This window comes from Miscanthus floridulus, chromosome 9, assembly GCF_019320115.1.
Source record: "Miscanthus floridulus cultivar M001 chromosome 9, ASM1932011v1, whole genome shotgun sequence".
Lineage (NCBI taxonomy): Eukaryota > Viridiplantae > Streptophyta > Magnoliopsida > Poales > Poaceae > Miscanthus > Miscanthus floridulus.
The window spans coordinates 47,217,544-47,241,895 of NC_089588.1; the positions used below are offsets into that span (position 1 = coordinate 47,217,544).

The 24,352-nt window shown below is 46.4% G+C and overlaps 1 pseudogene; it reads left to right on the plus strand.

Moving 5' to 3' along the window:
• The first annotated feature begins 1,596 nt into the window (after positions 1-1,596).
• On the plus strand, positions 1,597-18,912 carry LOC136479821 (disease resistance protein RPM1-like; annotated as a pseudogene).
• The last annotated feature ends 5,440 nt before the right edge of the window (positions 18,913-24,352 follow it).

Sequence of the window (24,352 nt, forward strand, 5' to 3'; positions counted from 1 at the left end):
AAAAGAAACAGTAAAAAGCAACTAGCTAGCTCTTTACAAAGAGCTAAGCTGCTTTTCCATGGATTCATGTCTCCATGCTCATACGGTTTTCTATGCTAACATATCATAATATTATTTTTTGGTATCTTTTTTGTCGATATTAATTATATACTATAAACAATAATATTTTCTTATACGTATTTGATCAAAATTGCAAAATATTTGATTTCTCAAGAAATGAAAGTAGCACTTGTTATGAAATGTTCGGACTACCTATTTGTGAGGCTAGAAAGAGTAGGAGAGAGGGAGCGTAGTTACATGACTTAAAATTTTCTTTTTGCGCCGCTCCAAAAGTTGGTGACAAGTCACAATAGAGTTAGCGGATGGCTACGGGCAGGTTTGGATCTCATGGACTAACAACTAATTAGCTAAAGTTTATGACGATCCAAATAGGTGGACTAGCGGGTAGTTTAAACCCTAACTAGTTGTTAGCTGACTGCTCCATGAAACTCAACTATAGTGATTCCACCGTATTAAAAAAAAAGACACCCATTACCCTTTGTCCCCACCCCTATGCGACCCTATCTAGAGGCGTTGCCTCTCCCTCGCATGTGCCCGCGCCGCCCGAGCGGCTTCTTCCTCTCCCTCCCCTTCTCCGGCGGGGTCGAGGTGGGGAGGGGCCGAGCCTCTCCCTCTACCTCTCGGGCCGCCGCCCACGCCTCTCCCTCTCCGGCCACCGCATTTCCCCTCGGTCCGCATGCGCCCACTCCGCCCAAGCGCCGACGGCGTCCTCCACCGCCCAGCCGAGTCAGCTTCCTTCCCCACCGGCGACGTCTCCTCTCCCAGCGGCAATGGAAGCCCCTAGATCTGGTGGCGGCATGAGCCATCGACCGCGAGGAGTGGTGGATCTGGGCGCCCGAACCCTCAACCCCGCCAGCAGCGCCCTCGTCTCCTCCATCGACAGCGGACGCATATGGGTGGGGAGGAGCATTAGTGGCCGTGGGCTCGTCGGCTGCAAGGAGGCTGGGCGCCCGCGCCTCTCCCTCTCCAGCCGCCCGCCCACCGCCGCTCCCCACGCCCACGGGATCAAGGCCCCATGTCACGGCCCTGCCCCATTCTACGCTCGCCATGGCCTGCTTCTGTGAAGAGGGAGAAAGGGAGATGCAGCACAGAGATGTCGTTCGAGAGAGAAACAAGGGTATAACAGTCTTTGATTAGTTCTACTTGTGAGCCAGTGGATCCAAACAGGTCTGGACTAATCACGAGCCAGCCAATCGCTGGTCCTAACATGCCTAATAGATGGTGGTCTTAATTATATTCTGTGCATATATGAAGACTTTTTTTTACTAAGGCTAACATTTCTATGGGCCTCTTTTGAACTACGGATTCTTTTTTGTTTTAATATTTTTCTATGAAAATAAATTGATTTCTATCCTATATAATTTCTGCCAATTTTTTGCGTTCAAAAGAACATGTAGTTCAACCAAGTCAAGTCAACCCAAGGACGCGGCACCAAGTCAAGTCAACCCAATGTCTCCGCAGCTTCCCTCTTCCAACCTTTTGCTGAAGTTCGCAGTGCAGCACAGCTTGGTTTTGTAGCATCAGGCCGAGCGTGGGACTCGGAACTCGGAAGAGACGACACCATAGGAGGAGCTCTCTCCTCGCTGAACATCATCAGGTAAAGGTCTCTTTTTTTTTTTTTTTTGAATAATCATCAGTAAAGGTCTCCCGTCTCTGTTGCTGGCGCTGACTAACTAGCGTCGGATGAAATGAATTGTGGGGTTTTGTTTTGTGATTCCGATTTTTTTCCTGATAAATCGTGGGTTAATGAAGAATAAAAGCACAAGAAACAGAGACGAAACACCGCCATCCGTTCTCCCATCCCGCCGCTCAAGATCCCGGCCGCCGTATCACCCCTGGAGCTGGAGGCGCGCGCCGGCACGGCCAGCCGAAGCGACCTCGCCGCCTCCTTTGGCCGCTGAATCGCGTCTCCCAAGTGCTCCTTTCCACCCGTCGGGTGTGAAGCCGGACACGCACACGCAACCTGCTCGAACAATCGCCGCACCGCCGAGCGCCCCTGACGTATTGTAATCCTAATCCTCTGATGCTGCTTCTCTCTTGCTGGTTGCTTAATGAACAAGGCTATTTCATATTGAAAGGATCAAGATGTCCAAGAGCGAGTGAATTTAGCTAATTACAAATTTCTTTGCAATAATCAAAATCTATGGTTAGTTCAATTAAACCCTTGTGCCTAGAAAGTATTTATATTAATCTAACACACAAAAGTTTAGCACCCTAAGTTCCAATCCTACTCTAGCATGTCAATTCTAGGAATGTAAATGACAAGTAATGAATTATTCAGAGTAAATGCTTAAGGTAAAGAGATGAGAAGGAACGCGGCGATGTTTTGCCGAGGTATCGGAGAGTCGTCACTCCCCACTAGTCCTCGTTGGAGCATCCATGCAAGGGTGTAACTCCTCCTTGATCCGCGCAAGGATCAAGTGCTCTCTACGGATTGATTCTTCGACACTCCGTCGCGGTGAATCACCAACGACCGCTCACAACTTGAGTTGGATCACCCACAAGCTCCGCCGGATGATCACCAAACTCACAATCACCACCAAGCCGTCTAGGTGATGGCGATCACCAAGAGTAACAAGCACGAACTCTAACTTGACCACGACAAGCCTAATAAGAAGGGTGGATGCACACTTTGCTACTCTTGATCTCACTAATGAGGGCTCTCTTTGGATTCTCAAATCTCAATCACCTCACTAGGACCTTGCTCTTCTTGGCACTCTCAAACGTGTTTCTCAGCTGTTGGAATGAGCAAAAGTACCCCCACACACGAGTGGATGTTGTATTTACAACACCGGCCGAAAAACGAACCGTTATGTGCCTCTACGGGGTGACCGGACGCTCCGGTCATGTTGACCGGACGCTCCGATCAGTACACCCCAACTCTAGTGGTTAAGTGTTGACCGGACGCGTCCGGACACATTTTCCCTTCATTGGAATCTTACTGATGTCGACCGGACACTAGACCCCTAGCGTTCGGTCACTTGCTAAGCAGCGTCCGGTAAGTAGCCGGAACCTGATCAGCGTCCGGTCAGCATTGACTGGACGTGTCTGATCAGAATTCTCCCCCTCTAGGACCTTACTGGAGTCGACCGGACGCTGGCCCTCAGTGTCCGGTCACTTGACCTCTCAGCGTCCGGTCACTTCCAGACGCTTTCACCTTGGTCAAATGAACTGAGCGGACCCTGAGCTAGCGTCCGGTCAGTATTTGACCCTCCATTTACTTCCAATTCTCGATCATATGTGAATGAAGTTTGCTTCATTAGATCGAAGGGCTGTTTTGAAGCTACCTAGTGCTAGTTTTAACAAGTGTGCATCACACCTAACTCACTAGACTCACCTAGGTCAAGCTACCCGTTCATACCCCCCTTAATAGTACGGTCAAAGGAAAAACAAAATCCTACACTACTCTAAGTGTTTGTCCAACTCCAATCGACACTTAGAACTAGTCAATCCTTAACCTTGTCGTAAGGGCATGACCACCTTAACTCCAACCGAAACGATTTTCATCGTAAGGGCATGACCACCTTGATTGCCCAATCGATCTCCATTACCGTGACCTAACTTAATTGTTTCTACAAAACACACGTTAGTCACAGTAATCACGTATTATCATTAACCACCGAAACACAACTAGGGGCCTAGATGCTTTCAATCTCCCCCTTTTTGATGATTGATGACAATACTATCTCGAGTATGTGAAAGAGATGAGGTTTTTAACATGCTTGGTTCATATAAGCTTTTGGCAATAAGAACAAAAGGGTTAGGCAAGCTTATATGACCCAAGCCAACATGATGTACTCAAAAGATATGAAATAAGCATGAGTACAAGTAATGAAACTCATTTGTATCGAAGTAAAATGCGGAAGCAAAGACAAATGAGCATAGCACAAGTGATATGACATATAAATAATTCACAGTAGAGAGCACACATGTCATATATCACGATCATGTAGATATCACTATCACATAAATATAGTAGTAAACATGAATGCATAATGTATCACACACATAAAAACTCCAAATGTAATAGATAAGCTAATATAATAACTAAGCTCCTCCTAGATATGTCGCTCCCCCTAAGGCTAACATACATAACCCTCTCCCCCTTTGGCGTCAAACACCAAAACCTAGGGGTTAGTCGGCGAGGCTGCAGCGGACGAGCCGGGCGCTGAGGTACGAGGAGCGAGGTGGAACTGGGTGCCATCATCATCTGATCCTGAGCTCTGAGTTGTCTGACCCTCTGTAGCTGGAAGTGATGCTAAAGCAGTCTAGGTCGGATCAGGAACAGAAGCTGTTGTAGGCTATGCTGGGATGACTAAAGCAGCCGGCTCTGATGATACCACTAAGGAGAGGAGTGTCTCTATAGTCGCTGTGATAGGTGCAGCTATAGAAGAACCTGAAACATGTAGGTATGGTGGAGTAGGCTGCCCTGTCAACTCATTGAAGGAGGCACCAAGGCTCCTGGAGACTGAAGTGTGTGGCACTAGCAGCGACGATGTCTGAGCCGGTGTGAAGCCTATCTGAAGAGGTGTGAACTGCGGGGCTATCACTGGCGAAGCAAACCACTGGGACACCTGCTCTATAGGTGAAGCATACTGTGCTGGTGGCTGTCTCTGACTCTGAAGCCCACTAGGCTGTAACGCTGGAGTCATCGAAGTGGTGGTAGGCTGACCAAGCTAGGGCGTAGGCTATGGCAGTGGAGCCCCAATCGCTATCACTGCATGCTGCATGAATCCGAGAAGCTGCTACTGCATGAGGAGCTATTGCTGATGCATGGCCTGCTGCTGCTGCTGTAGAGCCTGTGTCTACTGCTGAATAGCTAGCTGTTGTCGCTGAAACTCGTCCTGCTGAGTCTGGAACTGAGCAAATATAGCAGCTGTGTCCTGAGCCTATCGTGCCTGGTCTTGCCTCATCCGCTCAAGTATAGCAAGAAGAGCGGGGGTCTGTCTGCAACGCAGGTGGCGCTGAACTAGAGGTACCAGCCTCAGCATCATGTCATCGTGGAGGCATCTGAGGAATGGGCTGGTAGTCGTCATCAGAACTGTCACTAAGCTTGCTCGTGACCATCCCCTCCTGCTGAGCAAGCTCCTCCTCCTCTATAGCTACAATTCCCCTGATAATATCATCCTACTAGGCTGTAGTCTCTGGCACCTCTGGGCAATGGCGCGACTAGCTAGGTGCCTATGGTGTACTGTGGCGGATCATCTGAGTCAGGTTATAAGCAAGAAACTCTGTAGTGGCACCACTATACTCAGCTAGCATCTCAGGCGGGCTAACTGCAACTGCTCTGTGGATAAGGAATATGATCCAGTGAGCATAGGGTAGCTGCCTATGACCTCTAAAGCCCTCAGCTATAGTGTCCTCCATCTCTAATAGAAGAAGATCTCAAATATCAAAAAATGTCTGCTGTATCAGAGAGTTGAGAAGCCATAGCTGTATACGAGTCAATCCCTCTCTATATCCCATCCTCGAAAGTAATGTCCACCTCATGATAACCTCAATCACGCGAGCAGTGGGAGTGAGATCACTGGGGTCCCTCCTCGACCCTTCACCAAAGGGCTCTGTGAAACAGTGACGGACCAAGTTCGTAGGGGGCACCATACCACCATGAGGGCGTCTGGGGGGGTGCGATCTGTCCATAGCAAACCTCATGAAGTCTGACTGGCTACTCCTGAAGCCTGAGTATCTCCCTGACCCTAGTACTCGTTAGCCTATAATCTCTGCCTCCAAATGCAAAGTGTATAAACCTGTGTTGCGGGTCAATCCAGAGTGTAGTATAGAACTGTCGAACCCAAGATGGAACATACAGCCCTATCCGTCCAATAAGATCTATCAGCCCTAGTAAATAGGATAGATATAGGTGAATATGCTCTCCAGCTGCTGCTACTATAGACTCTATGTTGTACACCCTCTGTGATCTGAATACTGCTCCACTATTGAGATAGGCATTATAGAAATCCTCCTGCAAAGGTGTGTAGAACCCCTCTGATGCTCTCTCATCCCTCCTAGGTGGAAACCACACCTCAAAGTCCACGAACCTCAGTTGTTGTACCTGCTTGGCCGTGGCGGCCCTCAGGTCAAGATGGGTCACTGGAGGCGGACCCTGTGGTCTAGGCGGTGGACAAGAACCCCTCCGCTGAGTGTCTGGCCACGGCGTGACTGGAGCACAGGTACGACCAGAGCGGCGTAACTGTGGCTGAGGTGTCGTCTCTGTCTCCTCGGCCTATTCACCCTCCTGAGTCTGCTGTGCTGGCTGTGCCTCCTGAGTTTGCTCTGCTACCTGTGGCTGCTGCTGTGACTCCCCCTGAGACTGGCCCTCATCAATGGCAACACGCCGTCCTCCAATCATGAGAGTCTTAGCTAGACCACCATGAGGGCGCTCAACTCGCTCAAGTAAAGCCCTCACTTCTGGTGAAAGCTGATCTACAATCTGGACTCTGCTACGAGCACCTCCTCTCTCAGCACGCTCTGCGGCCTCTGCAACTACGGCGGCTCTCGCTATCTCTGCATCTGGATACTTGCGCTTCCTTACTGCCAACTTCTTTGTCGCCTTGCCTTTTGGATCTACAGGCTAGCGAGGTGGGGGCCTCAGATCCTCGTCACCGAGACCACCTCCGATATTCTTCGTACAAGCCATCTAATGGATCTGAGAAGAATCAACTGCCGCTGACAAAGATCAACTGTCACTTCTAAGGCTTGGCCTTGTTCCGTACTCATGAGATTGGCCCCGAGTTAACTGACAACTACCACTAACACCTCAACGGCACCGACTCGCTGCACGATGGAATAGATAGGATATACAAATAATTTTAATTATGCATCTAGAGATACGAAACCCTAATAGAGCAAGCAATTAGGTATGAAATTGAAACGCGGGTTAGCTACCTGATGAACCGGCGATCTGAGGAGAAGAGATACGAACGGGGAACCACCGGATCGATGAGGCTAGGGTTCGCTAGTTGGCGTGGATCGGTGGCACTAGATTCCTATTGAAGTCACTGGCGAGAAAGTAATGGGGGCGCTAGGGCACTGTAGGGGCACAGCGGGAGCGAGCACTGGGGCACGGAGGAGGAGCTGCTGTTCGGGCGGCACTGAGGCACTAGGGCACGCGGCTGGCGACGCAGGCGCTCAGGGCGTGCGGCGACGGCGCAAGTAGAGACACGACGGTGCTAGGGCGTAGGGCAGCGCTGCGGTGGTGTGCGGGAACAGCGCAGAGGATCACAGCATGGGGCATGCGGCGGTGCTGGCATGGGAGGCGGCGCTATAGTGGCGTGGTGAACTACGGTGTCGTGGGCGCACGGGAGCACGGGGAGGCGCTGCGACGGTGTGGGAAGGCAGCTCGGGAGCATGGGGAGGCGCTGCAGTGGCGTGGAGGCGGCGACTAGGCCACGAGCGTGGGCACGGCGGCGAAGTCGGCGACTAGGGCACAGCTCGGATGCGGAGCTAGGCACGGCGGTGCTGGATTATAAAAGGGTTCCCTGTGGGATTGAAAAGGAAACAGAGTGAGAGTTCTGATAACGCACGCTTCCTATTGACCGGATGCTCCGGTGGCAGCGATCGGACATAGCCACCCAGCGTCCAGTCGATTCCAGAGAGGTCCAATTCCTCTAGAATCACGACCGGACGCATCCGGTGGACACCGACCGGACGCAGCGAGAGTCCGGTCAATACAGCCTTTGTCTTCTCTACATGATCGGACGCTGAAATGCCTTCTGACCGGACGCTGAAACACAGAGTCCGGTCACTCCTTCGTAGCAAGATCACCTCCTGTGAACTGACCAGACGCTGGACATCAGAGTCCGGTGTAGTGTCTAGTCACTCTTTTTCCAGCAAATCTTCAAAGATCTTCGTGCTGCCTGTTCCTAATCAAGTCACAACTTGAATAAGATCCAAATAAACATCAATTAGGACTGATGTGAGTGACCTCTCTCAAACCCTCAAGTTTTTTAAAATATTTTGCCTTAGGCTATGATTCTTTTTAAGAAAATAGGCAATAAGAGGGCAATTTGAAGACAAACGACAAAATAACATTCATGCATATGCAATGCAATACTTGTAAGTAAATCTAGTTGCTTGTCAAGTTTGATCCAAGGTTAAGCTTCTTCACACGCTTTTCGGCGGTTATCTTAACCATGTTAGATAAGCCCTATATGCATTATAAAACATTAAATATGTTGTATATTACAATGCAATGCATGGGCCAACACAAGCTCATTTTTAGTGAAGTTGCTAAAATCAAGCTCATTGAGCTCATTCCGTAATCTACAAAATGTTGCCTCATCTAGCGGTTTAGTGAAGATATCCGTCAATTGATCCTCGGTCCTTACACCTTCTAGTGATATATCATTTTTAGCAACATGATCTTTAAAAAAGTGATGACGGATATCTATGTGTTTGGTGCGAGAGTGTTGAACCGGATTATTTGCAAGTTTTACCGCACTTTCATTGTCGCACAAAAGATGTACTTTTTCTAGAACTACACCATAGTCTAGCAAAGTTTGTTTTATGTAAAGTATTTGTGCACAACAAGCACCCGCGGTAATGTATTCTGCTTCGGCGATGGACAAATCCACACTATTTTGTTTCTTGGAGGACCAAGACACAAGTGATCTACCAAGCAAATGGCACCCTCTGGATGTGCTATTTCTATCAACTTTGCAACCAGCATAATCTGAATCGGAATAGCCAACTAATTGAAATATAGCTCCTTTGGGATACCAAAGGTCAATGCTTGGTGTGTGCTTAAGATACATAAGGATTCTTTTTACGGCAATTAAATAAGTTTTCTTAGGATTAGCTTGAAATCTAGCACACATACACACACTAAACATGATGTCGGGCCTAGATGCAGTCAAATATAACAAGCTACCAATCATAGAGTGGTAGAGAGTTTGATCAACTGGGTTACCTCCCTCATCTAGGTCGAGATGTCCATTAGTTGGCATTGGTGTCTTGATTGGCTTACATTCATCCATCTTGAATCTCTTGAGAAGATCATTAGTATATTTCTCTTGAGAGATGAAAATCCCTTCTCTCATTTGCTTGACTTGAAAACTAAGAAAGAATGTAAGATCTCCAATCATTGACATCTCGAACTCCTTCGACATCAATTCACCAAACTCTTTGCATGAATCTTCATTTGATGATCCAAAGATGATATCATCAACATATACTTGACAAATGAAGATATGCCCATCAAGCTTCTTGGTGAATAGTGTGGTGTCGACCTTCCCAATGGTGAAGCCCTTCTCAATGAGGAAGTCCCGAAGGCGCTCATACCAAGCTCTTAGGGCTTGCTTAAGCCCATATAAAGCCTTGGACAACCTATAAACATGATTAGAATATCTAGGGTCTTCAAACCCAGGAGGTTGATCAACATAGACTAATTCATTAATAAAACCATTTAAAAATACACTTTTCACATCCATTTGATAAAGTTTTATTTCATGATGTGATACATATGCAAGGAGGATACGGATGGCTTCTAATCTTGCAACCGGTGCAAAGGTCTCTCCAAAATCCAAACCTTCAACTTGAGAGAACCCCTTTGCCACTAGTCTTGCCTTGTTCCTCACAACAACACATTGATCATCTTGCTTGTTTCGAAACATCCACTTTGTTCCAATGACTCTTGCACCTTTTGGTCGCTCTTCAAGAGTCCAAACTTCATTGCGGGTGAAGTTGTTCAACTCTTCATGCATTGCATTTATCCAATCTGGATATTGAAGAGCTTCTTCTACCTTAGTTGGCTCAAAGCAAGAGACAAAAGAGTGATGAGCAATAAATGAAGCAAGTTTTTGTGATCGAGTCATTACACCTTTTGATAGACTACCTATGATGAGATCTTGTGGATGATCTTGAAGTAGAGGTGTATTTCTTCTATTGACCACTTGAGGGGGAGGTTGTGGAGTATCAACATCTTGTGCTTGTACCACCATTTGTTTATGGGAGACATGAGTATCTTTATTTTCTACTCTCCCATCTTTTTCACCATCTTGTGGCACACTTGATGAAGAAGGTAGATCAATCACTTGTACATTATCTTCATCATCTTTAGGCTTGATGTCTCCAACTAAAATATTCTTCATAGCCTCCCTCAATGGTTCATCACCTACATCATCAAGATTCTCATGTGCTCCTTGGGAGCCGTTAGATTCATCAAATTCCACATCATATGTTTCTTCAACCAAGCCGGTAGCATGATTAAATACTCTATATGCTTTGGACTTTGATGAGTAACCAACAAGAAAACCAATATCACAACATCTTTGAAACTTCCCTAGGTGTTGGCGCTTCTTGTAGATGTAGCATTTGCAACCAAACACCCTAAAGGAGACGTCCGGCTTCTTCCTATTGAGCAACTCATAAGGTGTCTTGTCAAGGAACTTTTGAAGGAATAGGCAGTTTGATGCATAGCATGCGGTGTTGATAGCTTCTGCCCATAGAGCTTTAGGGGTGTTGTACTCATCAAGCATTGTTCTTGCAAGAGTGATCAATATCCGGTTCTTCCTCTCAATTACACCATTTTATTGAGGAGTATATGTTGCGAAGACCTCATGCTTGATCCCAACTTCATCACAATAGGCTTCTATGTTTGTGTTGTCAAATTCCTTCCTATTGTCACTTCTTATCTTCTTAAGCTTCACTTCAAATTCATTTTGTGCTCTCTTGGCAAATTTCTTGAAGCAAGATGAAACTTTAGATTTGTCATGAAGGAAGAATACCCATGTATACCTTGAATAGTCATCAACAATCACAAGATAATAAAAATTTCCTCCCAAACTCTTGTATGTTGTTGGTCCAAATAAATCCATGTGAAGGAGCTCTAATACTCTTGCGGTTGACATGAAAGCTTTTGTTGGATGGGTATTTGCAACTTGGTTGCCGGCTTGACATGCACTACAAAGCTTGTCCTTCTCAAACTTCACATTCTTCAACCCTCTCACCAAATCATTCTTCATTATCTTCTTGAGTGAGCTTATCCCAACATGAGCAAGTCTTCTATGCCATAGCCACCCAAGAGTTATTTTGGTGAATAGGCATGTCTTCAAGTTTGCATCTTCGGAGGTGAAGTCCACTAGATATAGGTTGTTGTATTTAAATCCTTTGAATATCACATGATCATCATCCTTCTTAGATACAACAACCTCCTTCTCAGTAAACAAGCATTGGAAGCTAAGATCACACAATTGTCCAATGAATAGCAAGTTAAAACTTAATGAAGCAACATATAGCACATTTGAGATGGAATGATCATTTGATATAGCCACTTTGCCCAATCCTTTGACCTTGCCCTTTGAGTTATCTCCAAATGTGATTCTTTCTTATCCATCTACTTCTTCATCTAGTGAGGTGAACATACGAGGATCACCGGTCATATGTTGTGTGCAACCACTGTTAATAACCCAATGACTTCCACCGGTCTTGTAGTTCACCTACACACAAGAGATCAAGCTTTAGGAACCCAAACTTGTTGAGGGCCCTTCACCTTCTCAACAAGTGACTTCGCAACCCAAATTTTTTTAGGCCTATTTTTGTTGGGAGGTCCTAAGAACATCACTTTTATCTTTCCACTAGAATCTTTTCTAAGCATGTAGTGAGCATTGAAGGCAAAAGGTCTAGCATGCTTGGACAAGGGTTGTGGTGGTGTAGTTTGGCACTTATGAGCAAAGTGGCCTTCTTGTCCACACTCAAAACATCTCTTTGGCTTTGGCTTGGACTTATGTTGTTGTTGAGCTTGAGCCTTCTTCTCTTGATTTGCCAAGTACCCAATGCCACTTCTATCCATCTTCATGACGGTGTTCATTAGTAGCTCACTTTGAAGATGCTTGCCTCTAGTGAACTTGCTCAATCCAATCTTAAGATGCTCTTTCTCCAACTTAAGCTTCTTGTTTTCTTCCTTGAGAGCATCATTGTTTTTCTCTTCCTTGAGCTTCTTGTTCTCATCTTTGAGCTTCTCATTCTCAAGGATCAAACCATCATCATGAACAATAGTTTATAGCACAATAGACTTGGTGGTTTTGAGTTCTTCAAGATCTTTCTTGAGCTTTTCATTGTCATTCTTGAGCTTGACAAACTCATCATAATCATCGGCTTCAACCACTTGCTTGCCCTTGCTACTAGAACTTTGCTCAATGCTCTCAATAATCAAGTCATCACATGATGTAGCTATATCAATCTTAACAATATTGTTAGTAGCATCATGTGGCTCATTGGATAGGAATTCTTGAGCAATAACAAGATTATCATGATTATCCTTAAGAGTAGTATATTCTTCTCTTAGCTTGTTGTGACTAGTGATGAACTCATTATGTGTCATATCAAGTTTATCATGTTTTTCTTTAAGCTCTTTCTTAGAAGATTTGAGCTCCTTGAGTTTGGATGATATAGCATCATTTGCTTCTCTAAGCTCAACACTAGCCTTTTCCGCTATATCACATTTGGCTAAAAGAGAACCATTTTCAACTTCTAGCTTTTCATTTTTAGCTCTAGTTTTTATAATGATCTTAGTGTATTGTTTTAGCAACCTAGCAAGATCATCATAAGAAGGTGATTCATATTCATCATCATCACTATCGCTATCATCATCACTAGCATGCTCATCATCACTACTATCATCATCATTAGATACCTTGTGGTCACCCTTGGCCATAAGGCATAGGTGTGTAGAGGATGATGGCGGTGGTGGCGATGAAGATGATGAAGAGTCAATAACGATGGTGGCCACCTTCTCATTGTCACTATCATCATTTGATGAGGCACTAGATGAATCAATATCTGTGAGCCAATCACCGACAATGTATGCCTTTCCACTCTTCTTCTTCTTATGGAAGTCCTTCTTGCCATCTCTCTTCTTGTATGGCTTGTTCTTCTTCTTCTCTTCTTCTTCTTCATTACTTGAGTCATCTTTCTTGTCATTGTATTTGTTCTTGAATTTGTCTTTCTTGGGCTTAGTGCATTGGTGTGCTAGATGACCAAGTTCTCCATAATTGAAGCAATCCATCTCAGAGATTAGCTTCCTTCTAGAGCTAGTGAAGAACTTGTTCTTTCCATCAAACTTGATGCCACTCTTGTTGAGCTTCGTTAGCATCTTGGCGGTCTTCTTCACCATGAGAGCAAGACTTTCATCATCAACTTCATCATCACTTGAGCTTTCATACTCAAGTCTTGCTTTACCCTTCTCTTGGCTAGCTTTGAATGCTAAGTCCTTATCTTTCTTCTTGGTAGAGGATGAGCCATCTTATGGCGTGATGTGCATGTACATCTCATGAGCATTGATCTTTCTCAAGATTTGTGTCGGTGTAGCAGTGGAAAGATCACCTTGATGGAGCACGGTCACAATATGCCCATATTTATCAATGGGGAGGATACTCAAGATCTTTCTTACAACATCGGATGGTTACATTTGAGTGAGTCCAAGCCCATTGACTTCCTCTACAAGAACATTCAAACGTGAATACATCTCATTAGCACATTCTTTAGGAAGCATTTCAAAAGAGTTGAGCTTTTTCATGACAAGATGATAGCGTTCCTCACGCTCACTCTTAGTTCCCTCATAGAGCGCACAAACGTCCGACCATAGTGCGTGGGCGTCTTTGTGGTTCCTCACCTGATTGAACACATCTTTGCAAAGGCCTCTAAAGATGGTGTTTTGAGCCTTTGCATTCCACTTCTCGTAGTTCACCTCATCGCCTTGTAGGTGGGTAGCATCCTGAGGTTTTGGGAAACCTTGTGAGGCGGCTCTAAGAATACCAACATCTAGAGCTTCTAGATACGCCTCCATGCGATTTTTCCAATAAGGAAAATCATCTCCCTCAAAGATAGGAGGATGTCCATCATCGTGAGACATCTTGCTCTAGGCGGTTAAGCCTAAATATATGAGCACGAGGCTCTGATACCAATTGAAAGGATCAAGATGTCCAAGAGGGGGATGAATTGGGCTAATTACAAATTTCTTTGCAATAATCAAAACATATGGTTAGGCCAATTAACCCCTTGTGCCTAGAAAGTGTTTCTATTGATCTAACGCATAAAAGTTTAGCACCCTAAGTTTCAATCCTACTCTAGCATGATAATTCTAGGAATGTAAATGATAAGTAATGAATTGCTCAAAGTAAATGCTTAAAGTAAAGAGAGGAGAAGGAACGCGGCGATGTTTTGCCGAGGTATCGGAGAGTCGCCACTCCCCACTAGTCCTTGTTGGAGCACCCGCACAAGGGTGTAGCTCCCCCTTGATCCGTGCAAGGATCAAGTGCTCTCTATGGGTTGATTCTTCGATACTTCGTCACGGTGAATCACCCACAACCGCTCATAACTTGAGTTGGGTCACCCACAAGCTCCGCTGGATGATCACCAAAGTCCCAATCACCACTAAGCCATCTAGGTGATGGCGATCACCAAGAGTAACAAGCACGAACTCTCACTTGACCACGACAAGCCTAATGAGAAGGGTGGATGCACACTTTGCTACTCTTGATCTCACTAATGAGGGCTCTCTTTGGGATTCTCAAATCTCAATCACCTCACTAGGACCTTGCTCTTCTTGGCATTCTCAAACGTGTTTCTCAGTTATTGGAATGAGCAAAAGTACCGCCACACACGAGTGGAGGTTGTATTTATAACACCGGCTGAAAAACGAACCGTTATGTGCCTCTGCGGGTTGACCGGACGCTCCAGTTATGTTGACCGGACGCTCCGGTCAGTACACCCCGAACTCCAGTGGTTAAGTGTTGACCGGACGCTGACCAGTGTCCAGTCAGCACTGACCGGACGCGTCCGGTCATGTTTTTCCTTCACTAGAACCTTACTGATGTCAACTGGACACTAGACCCCAGTGTCCGGTCACTTGCTGAGCAGTGTCAGGTCAGTAGCCAGAACCTGATCAGCGTCCGGTCAGCATTGACCGGACGCGTCCGATCAGGATTCTCCCTCTCTAGGACCTTACTGGAGTCGACCGGACACTGGCCCTCAGCGTCCGGTCACTTGACCTCTCAGCGTCCGGTCACTTCCAGACGCTTTCACCTTGGTCAAATGAACTGACCGGACCCTAAGCCAGCGTCCGGTCACACCGAAGCTAGCGTCCGGTCAGTATTTGACCCTCCATTCACTTTCAACTTTCGATCATACGTGAATGAAGTTTGCTCCATTGGATCAAAGGGCTGTTTTGGAGCTACCTAGTGCTAGTTTTAACAAGTGTGCACCACAGCTAACTCACTAGACTCACCTAGGTCAAGCTACCCGTTCATACCCCCCTTAATAGTACGGCCAAAGGGAAAACAAAGTCCTACACTACTCTAAGTGTCTGTTTAACTCCAATCGACACTTAAAACTAGTCCATCCTTAACCTTGTCGTCCATCCTTTGAAAACTGAAACGATTTCCATCGTAGGGGCATGACCGGACTTAATTGTTTCTGCAAAACACACGTTAGTCACAGTAATCACGTATTGTCATTAATCACCGAAACCCAACTAGGCGCCTAGATGCTTTCACACATACCATAGGAAGGGATGCCGGGAAGCAATGTCCTGACAGTTCACTGCTCTCGCTGGTTGCTTAATGAACAAGGCTATTTCCTTGCATACTCCGTGTCTCTGTGACATCCATTTCATTTGCTTTCGGAAGAAACCATAATAACAGGATGATGTTCTTTGTAATTTCTGAAGAAAGGAGCATCCTTTTTGCTCCAAGACTAAATCTTGTAATTTTGTTTGAGATATGCATGGCGCCATCCCCAACTTGTTTGGGACTTAAAGGCTTTGTTGTTGTTGCTGTTGTTGTATATACATGGCGTCATCCGGCCATTATCTTTCACGAGCTGTTCCTGACTCTGATTATCATTGACAGTAGCAAAATCTGCTTTGTGAGGGCCATACTATCGTAGTGAACCTACAGGTTATTCTATTTGATGAGGTTTCTAGCTAATTTTTCATTGTCACGTGTTGAAACTTATTTAACGCATAGCACAGTGTGCAAAATGTAAATATTGCAAACCAAATATACTGGGAGTGCAACCGAATAACAATGATAGTTATGATGAATTCTCTAAATCAAACTACATAAGGTTACTGTTTCTAAAAATGGTTGTCTCTTCCCACTGTAGGAAAATTAACGACCAATGTTTATACTGGAAGCAATCCCATGGACATTTCCAGTTCATTTGATTCCATTACTTACAATAGCTTATTATGCAATCTGCAACAAATTTATGTTTTTTCCCATCCAGCAGAGATGGCAGAGGCAGCACTCCTTGCTCTCTCGAAGATTGCGTCCTATTTAGGAGGAGAAGCAGCTACCTTCATTGCAACCAAATTTTCTAATTTGATCGGGCTACCAAACACTGTGCGGCGTATTCGTAGGGAACTTCTGATGATGAACATCTTATACGGAAGACAGGTGCATCCTATCTCAGTGATGAGCTCCTCAAGGCATGGATCACAGAAGTGAGAATACTGGCCTACCGTGTCGAGGACATAATGGACAATTTTTCATATCATTCTCTTCAATTCAAGCAAGACCCTAAAGGGAAAAAGTTGGCCAATGGGTTAAGCTACGGTAAAGTGTTTAGTGGAATTGCTGATGATCCAGCTCCGATAGAGAAGGAAATTGAGCATGTTTCGAACTTGAAGAATCTGTGGTTGAACTCAGTCCATGAGCTTCTTCCTACTCAAGTTAGCAGTCCTGAACAGCAATTCCCTCAATATAGTTTTCCCCAACTTGTAAAGGATGAAAACCTGGTGGGGTTAAAGGAAGAAAGAGAGCAATTAAAGGAATGGTTGATTCCCAATGTACCTGTCAATGTGAAAAATATACCCGCTCTCAAGGTGGTATCTTTGTTGGGTATGGGTGGGATGGGAAAGACCACCCTGCCCACTAGTGTGTATGATAAACTCAAAGATATCTTCGAAATCCATGCTTGGCTCACTGTCTCACAGAAGTGTAGATGCTTTGCTGAAGGAGCTGCTAAAGATTGTTAGTGCCTCTGAGCACACAACAACAGCTCGTGTCGACAGTGTCAATCAGAAGGAAGCGACTGTACCAGTTGATATTGATATAGGACACAAGAAACAGCTGAATCCAGATGATATCGACAAAATGAGCATCTTAGACTTGAAGAGTAACTTAAAGGCAGTCCTGAAACATAAGAAATACATAGTTGTGTTAGATGATGTATGGGATTGTCGAGTTCATGATGGAATAAGCGATGTGTTTGAAGATTGTGGGAAGGAAAGTCGCATTGTCATCACAACAAGGAAACAGGATGTAGCTGCTCTTGCCACATCAGGTTACCAGCTCAACCTGAATCCATTAGACATTAAGGATGCACTCCAGCTCTTCTGTACAAAGGCTTTTCCCAACAAAACCCACTTTGATTGGATATCAGAACTTCTTGAGTGTGCTAATGATATGATGAAGACGTCTGAGGGTCTTCCATTGGAGAAGTGCCCACTCGAGCTTCAAGAGCTTGCTAATCATATTGTTAGGAAATGTGAGGACTCCTCAGTGGCAAAGTGTCCATCTGAGCTTCAGGATCTTGCTACTTATACTGTAAACAAATTTAAGGGCTTGTCACTATCAGCATGCCCATCAGAGCTTCAGAATCTAGCTACTCTTGTTGTAAAACAGTGTGAGGATTTTCCTCTGGTAAAGTGTCCATCAGAGCTTCAGGAGATTGCTATCGATATTGTAAAGAAATGTAGGGGTTTGCCTCTGGCTATTGTATCAGTAGGCAGTAGGTTGTCTTCAAGGAAGCAGATAGTACCAGTTTGGAGGCAGATGTGCAATCAGCTTCCTTGTGAGCTGGAAAAAGATGACCCGGTTCAAGGAATTCTAAATCTTAGCTACTATGACTTGCCAAGTGACCTTCGAAACTGCTTCCTATACTAGAGCCTGCTTCCGGAAGATTACCACTTCTCAAAGGATGACCTTGTGCGACTGTGGGTTGCTGAAGGATTTGTTGAAAAGGAAGGGGATAGCACTCCTGAGGAGGTAGCAGAGGACTATCTTACCGAGCTGATCCACCGTAATATGCTGCAACTTGTGGAAAATGATGAGCTTGGCAGGGTGAATACATGCAAAATGCATGACATTTTAAGAGAGTTGGCCCTTTGCATCTCTAAAGCGGAAATGTGGTACAGTAAACGATTTTGGTGCAATGGTGCAGGTGGACACAGATGTTCGGCGCATATCTTCATATGGATGGAAGAAGATGAAAAAGAATAAATCCAAGATGAAAATTCCGCACCTCCGAACCCTGATGGTAAGTGATACCATTGTGGACTATGTACCATCAATACTATCTGAATGAAAGTACCTTACTGTCCTTGAGCTGCAGAACTCTGATTTCCAGGAATTGCCTACATCTATAGGAAATCTGTTTAATCTGAAATACATTGGCCTAAGAAATACAAGAATAACATCGCTGCCAGACTCCATTAAGAATCTCTGCAATCTTCAAACTCTTGATGTCAAATCAACTAGTATAAAAGCACTGCCACCTGGTATAGTGAAGCTCACTAAGCTAAGGCATGTTCTTGCTGACAAATTTGCTGATAAGAATCAGTCAGAGTTTCGGTACTTCGTCGGAGTGGAAGCTCCGGAAGGGCTTTCGGACCTTGAAGATTTACAGACTCTTGAGACTGTGCAAGCAAGCATGGACTTGCCGGAGCAACTTGATAAGCTTTTGCTACTAAGAAGCCTGTGGATAGATAACATCACTTCTGCCCACTGTCCAGGGCTTTTAGCTACGTTGTCAACTATGCCACTTCTTTCCGGTTTGCTTCTATCTGCAGCTGATGAAAATGAGACACTTCTCTTGAAACATTTCAACCCTGTAAGGGACCGTGACGCCTAAGAGGGGTGGAGGAGGGGTGAATTAGACAACTTAAAACTCTAACTCTAAATTATGGTCTCTTTTTTCTATTCTTAGCAAAACCTATGCAAAAGATAAACTATCTAAATGTGCAACTACAGTTTTGCTAGTGTGTTACTATCTCTACCGTAAAAAGGAGTTATGCAAACAATGTAAATGCGGAAGCTAAAGAGTAAGGTAGAAATATGCAAACTCCCGTCGACGACTCCGGTATCTTTACCGAGGTCTCGAGAAGCGTGCAAGCTTCCCCTAGTCCTCGTTTGAGCCCCTCGCAAGGGCCAAGGTCCCGGTCGGGTAACTCCGTGGATAGCATCGGGCCTTCCCCACGCGCAAGTGGGTCTCTGACGTGCCTTCCGGTAAGCCTCTCCCGGATGCTCCCCGCCATCTTCACTATCAAGCTTCCGGCCGAATCGTCGCGGGCCTTGTTCCCTTTGGTACACGGTGGCGACCACACCACAAACGCGGTTGGTGTGATCTTGCAAGACTACAAGCCCCTCCGATGTATAACAATGGTGCGCGCAAGCACCGAGTGGTAAGAGGTATGCAAACCTCACTAAACACTTGACCTAAACCTAGAGCAAGCGCATAAGCGGTGGTCTAATCAACCTAAGCACTTCGCAAACCACCTACGCTAATCATCTGATGAATCACTAAGCACTATGTAAGGGGAGATTACTAAAATGGTGTATCAACACCCTTGATATGTTTCCTCCGCTCTCCACATCTCAAATGACTAGTTGGGGGTCTATTTATAAGCCCCACCGAGAAAGTAGCCGTTTGGGACGAAAGCCAGCTTTCTGCTACTGACTGGACGCTGCTGTCGTCTTGACCAGACGTGTTCGGTCGTCCTGACCGTTAGAGCGCGCGCGTTGATCGGACTCTAGGCTGAGTCCGGTCTCACTTGATCGGACGCGTCCGGTCACGCTGGCGCCGCTCTGGAACCTCTCTGGACTCGATCGGACGTTGTACTTTGTGCGTCCGGTCGTCCAGTGCCGCTGCGTTTGGTCACGCTGAAAATATTGTCGTAACGAAGAACAGTGTCATCGGTGTGTTCGGTCACTGCTTCGCTCAACGTCTTGTCACAGCTGCTGACGCCTGCTATTGTTGAGCAACTGATCGGACGCGTCCGATCCCTATAAGGGCCCCGTCCGGCCACCTCTACCGAGCTCGTTTCTTCGCGATCTTACGTCCGGCTTGGTTCCCATCTTTGTGCTTGGACTATGCTTGATATCTTGGGTCTTCTCTCATGCTTCTAGGGTCTTGCTTATGGTGCGTAGAGTGCGTGCAGCTGGGAATGTAGAGTGCGTGCAGGGCGATGGAGCAGGCGCCCATTGTGGAACGGTAGCAGGGCAGGTGTCGCATTCGACAGAGGACCCTTGTACGGCTTCAGAACGTCGACGTGGAACACGTCGTGGATGAGAGCGTCGTCCAGGAGGCGAAGACGATACGCGACGGGGCCGATGCGCTCCAGCACCTGGAACGGGCCAGCGAAGCACGGTCCAAGCTTGTCGCGCGGCCCGGCCACCAAGGACTGAGTTGGGCGATGAAGGATGCGCAGCCACACCCAGTCATTGATGGCGAACTCTATGGGACGGTGATGGGCGTTGTAGTTCTTCTTGGCATACTCTTGAGCTTGGAGCAGCCGGTTGTGGACATCCGCGAGGAACGAATCACGTTCACGCAGGAGCGCATCCACCGTGTCCGTGCGTGCTGAACCTATAGTGTAAGGCACGAGGGCGGGCGGTGGCCGGCCATATACTACCTCGAACAGAGTGGTGCGGAGCGCCGTGTGGTAGGAAGTGTTATGACAATACTCAGCCCAGGGAAGCCAATCGAGCCATGCACGGGGCGGTCGCCGGTGATGCGCCGCAAATACATTGCGATGGTCTTGTTCACCACCTCCGATTGCCAATATGTCTGCGGGTGGAACGCGGTGCTCATTCGCAGCTTGACGTCGGTGAGCTTTAAGATGTCCTGACAGATGTTGCCAGTGAACACGGGATCATGGTCACTGACAATCAATACGGGAAACCTATGGAGGCGGACGACGTTATCAAAGAAGGCCTTGGCGACCGACGCGATAGCGTAGGGGTGGGTCAGCGCAATGAAGTGCGTGTGTTTGGAGAACCAATCGACGACCATCAGGATCACACTTTTGCCATGGATGCGCGATAGCCCCTCGATGAAATCAAGAGCAATGTCAGACCAGACCTGGGTGGGCACGTCCAAAGGCTGGAGGAGGCTGGTCGGCTGGAAGCTCTCGGTCTTGTTGCACTAACAAGTGAGACACGAGCCCACGAGTTCCTGGACAAGGCGGCGATCATGCTCAACGAAGAAGTCTTGACGGAGGCGATGTAGTGTCTTCTCTATGATCTCATGACCGGCCGCGTGCACTAGTTGGAGGACCACCGGTAGGGTAGCGGAGGTGGCTGGCACAAACACGCAGGAGCCACGCAGTATCAGCCCATCAACAACGCGCCACGGCTCTCCATGTTCGGCGACCAATGAGTCACGGAGGGAGCAAAGGGCCGGGTCATTCTATAGCTCGCGGCGGAGATCATTGAAGATCTGGAAGGTGGGGCCAGTCAGGGTGCTGAGGTGCGTGCCATCGTCCCCATGTTAAGACAACGCATCAGCGATGGTGTTCAGGCGGCATGGACGATACTCCACGGCAAAATCATAGCCGAAGAGCTTGCTCACCCATTAATGCTAGGGAACAGTAGATAGCCACTGGTCGAGCATAAACTTCAGTGCGTAGTGGTCCATCCAAATGAAGAACACGTGTCCCTAGAGATACGGGCGCCAATGGTGCACCACCTAGACCAAGTGGATCAATTCACGTTCATAGGTGGTGAGCTACAAATGGCGAGCTGCGAATGGCATGCTGAAGAAGGCGAGAGCACCAGCGCCTTAATGGAGTACTGCCCCAAAGTTGGAGCCCGAGGTGTCACAATCCACCATGAACTGCTTGTGAAGTTGGGAAGGTGCAGGCCAGGTGCAGTGGAGAGCGCGAGCTTGAGGCCATCGAATGCCGCCGTGGCCTCAGGCATCCAGGCGAATGCCTCTTTTCGGAGGAGCTGTGTGAGGGGTGCCGCGATGACGCCATAGTCTTGGATGAATCACCGATAGTACCTATAACACCCTAGGTGTTAAGCATGCATTTGGCATTGGCATTGCATGAGCACAAGCATCATTGATCATTCATGAGCTTGAGCATCTCAAAGTTTATCTCTATGATTGCTTATGTCACATGTGTTTGTTACTAAATGCTTTACATATGCTAGGGTTTGCATGTGACCAATGTATAAAATGTTTGTGGGACCCTAGTAGTACCTTTAACATGTTTAGAATGTTATTTGGAACAACTTTGGTATTCATGACTTGGACCCAATTGGCCTCTAATTCATGGTTATAGTGTAAGTTATCATTTTCAAGTTGCATGATTGACCTAAGTTGAACTATATCATAGAATATTTGCATGGTAGCGCACCCTTAAGCAAAGTTGTAGTACTTGACTAGAGTAACAACTTTTATTTTTGGGTCAAGACCAAATTTGGTGCATAGCATGCTCAAAAATAGTTCACAAATAGCAATAGAATTACTATTTTTTAGTTTGAAAATTTTCTTAGTCTGGAAATGATTTTCAGTTTCCATGTATCCTACTTTGAAGCTTTGCAATTTCAAAACCATGGCGAATTAGAGGAAACTTTCTAAATTAAAGTTCTAGATCTCGTGTAGCTCTCAATTCTTGTTAAAGAAGTTTTTGCAAAGGACAAATGGTTTAGGAGTAACGATTGTGTGAAGTCGCTCTGTCAGTCGCGTTCATTAAAGATTGATGTCGTTCGACGCCGGTGTCAGTGGCCGACCGGGGGTAGGCTAGGCATGTCATGTGAGCCGTACACTGGCACCGGCCTAGCCAGTCAGGACAGTGCGGAGGGATAAGGCATGCGCCTCTGCTGCTCGCTCCATTTCGCACTCGCACCTCACTCTCTCTTGCCCACGCCAGAGCAAAGCAGAGCACAGCGTCGCCGCGCCATTACCGTTGCTCCACCATGCTCGCTCGCTGCCATCGCTGCATGATTTTCCTATCAATCGCACCAACAGCTCCACCTTGTTCCGCGCTTCAACCTCCGCCCCTTTGCCAAGCACTTCGAGTCTAGGTAGGGCGTATTTTGCTGTTTCCGCCAACTGTATTCTCGCCGGAGCACCGCCGAGCTCCATGCTCATCGTGGCCAGCCACAATCTAGGCACCTTCCCTCTCTCTCACCCTCATCTGTTCTTCATCGTAGGTCCTAGCATCTTAATCCATTGTCTAGTTTGACGCTACCGACCAACCCAAGCCGCGCGTGTTGCGTCAAAACACGTCGTCGTTCTGGCATGGCCACCATGGCCGCCATGGCACTTGAGCTCGCCATTGCGCGAGCTGGTCCATCATCTCCCTTCTCTCTCATGCGTCTTAGGTTGAGTGACCCTAGACCTTGTGTATGCATGATAGAGACCTGTCTTTCGTCACCGTCTAGCCACCGTGCTACCGTGCGCTGCCGCCGAGGCATGCACGTGGTCGGAGCTCACTACCGCCTCACCGGAGCCCTAACCACCATCGATAGCTTTGTTAGGATTCCACATAGCCATAGCGCACCTCACCGGAGCACGCGATGGCCGGAGAACACCGGTGTACCGCCACGCTACCTCCATCGTCCGCCATTGTCGCTAGCGAGCCATCTTCGATGAACCCTAGGTCGCATATTCACCACCAATCGACATGGCTTAATAAGAGGAACACGTTGGTGTCACAGTCGTCGCCAGTGATCTCGCTGTCGGTGAGATAAGGCTGGCCAGAGCACCTCCTCTGCTCTGGAGTCACTGACATGTGGGTCCTACCGACCAGCGGGCCCCATCTATCAGTCTGTGTATTATTTGATTTTCTTATTTGTTTTCATAGATTTGAATGCATGTTTCAAAAATTCATATCTAGAGCTAGGAGTATCCAAATGGAGTGAACCAATTTTTTTGGATTCACCATGAAGTTTAGTATTTGATAAAAATATGAAATGCACCGTTTCTGGTATTTTTCTAGGAGAATTAAATGGAGCTAAATAAGTGCTTTTAAATTGTTTGCAATCTTGTAAAATACATAACTTAAGCTAGGGAAGTGATAAAATTGTGATTCCAATTTTGCTGGTCTTGTGTTGACATGCTCTAGCTAGAAAAAATACTAAACTTGCAGTAAACTTGATTGGAGTAAGGTCTTTCTATTTATCTTTCAATAAATGGTGTTTTCTGAGGAAATTCATAAGGATAAAAATAAGTAACATATTGCCATGCAAATTTTTGCACATTGTTAATGGGTTTTAGGGAAGCTAACAAAAATATGAAATCTGTTGCTTGACACTTTTCAATAGGCTAAACTATTTTTGCTAAA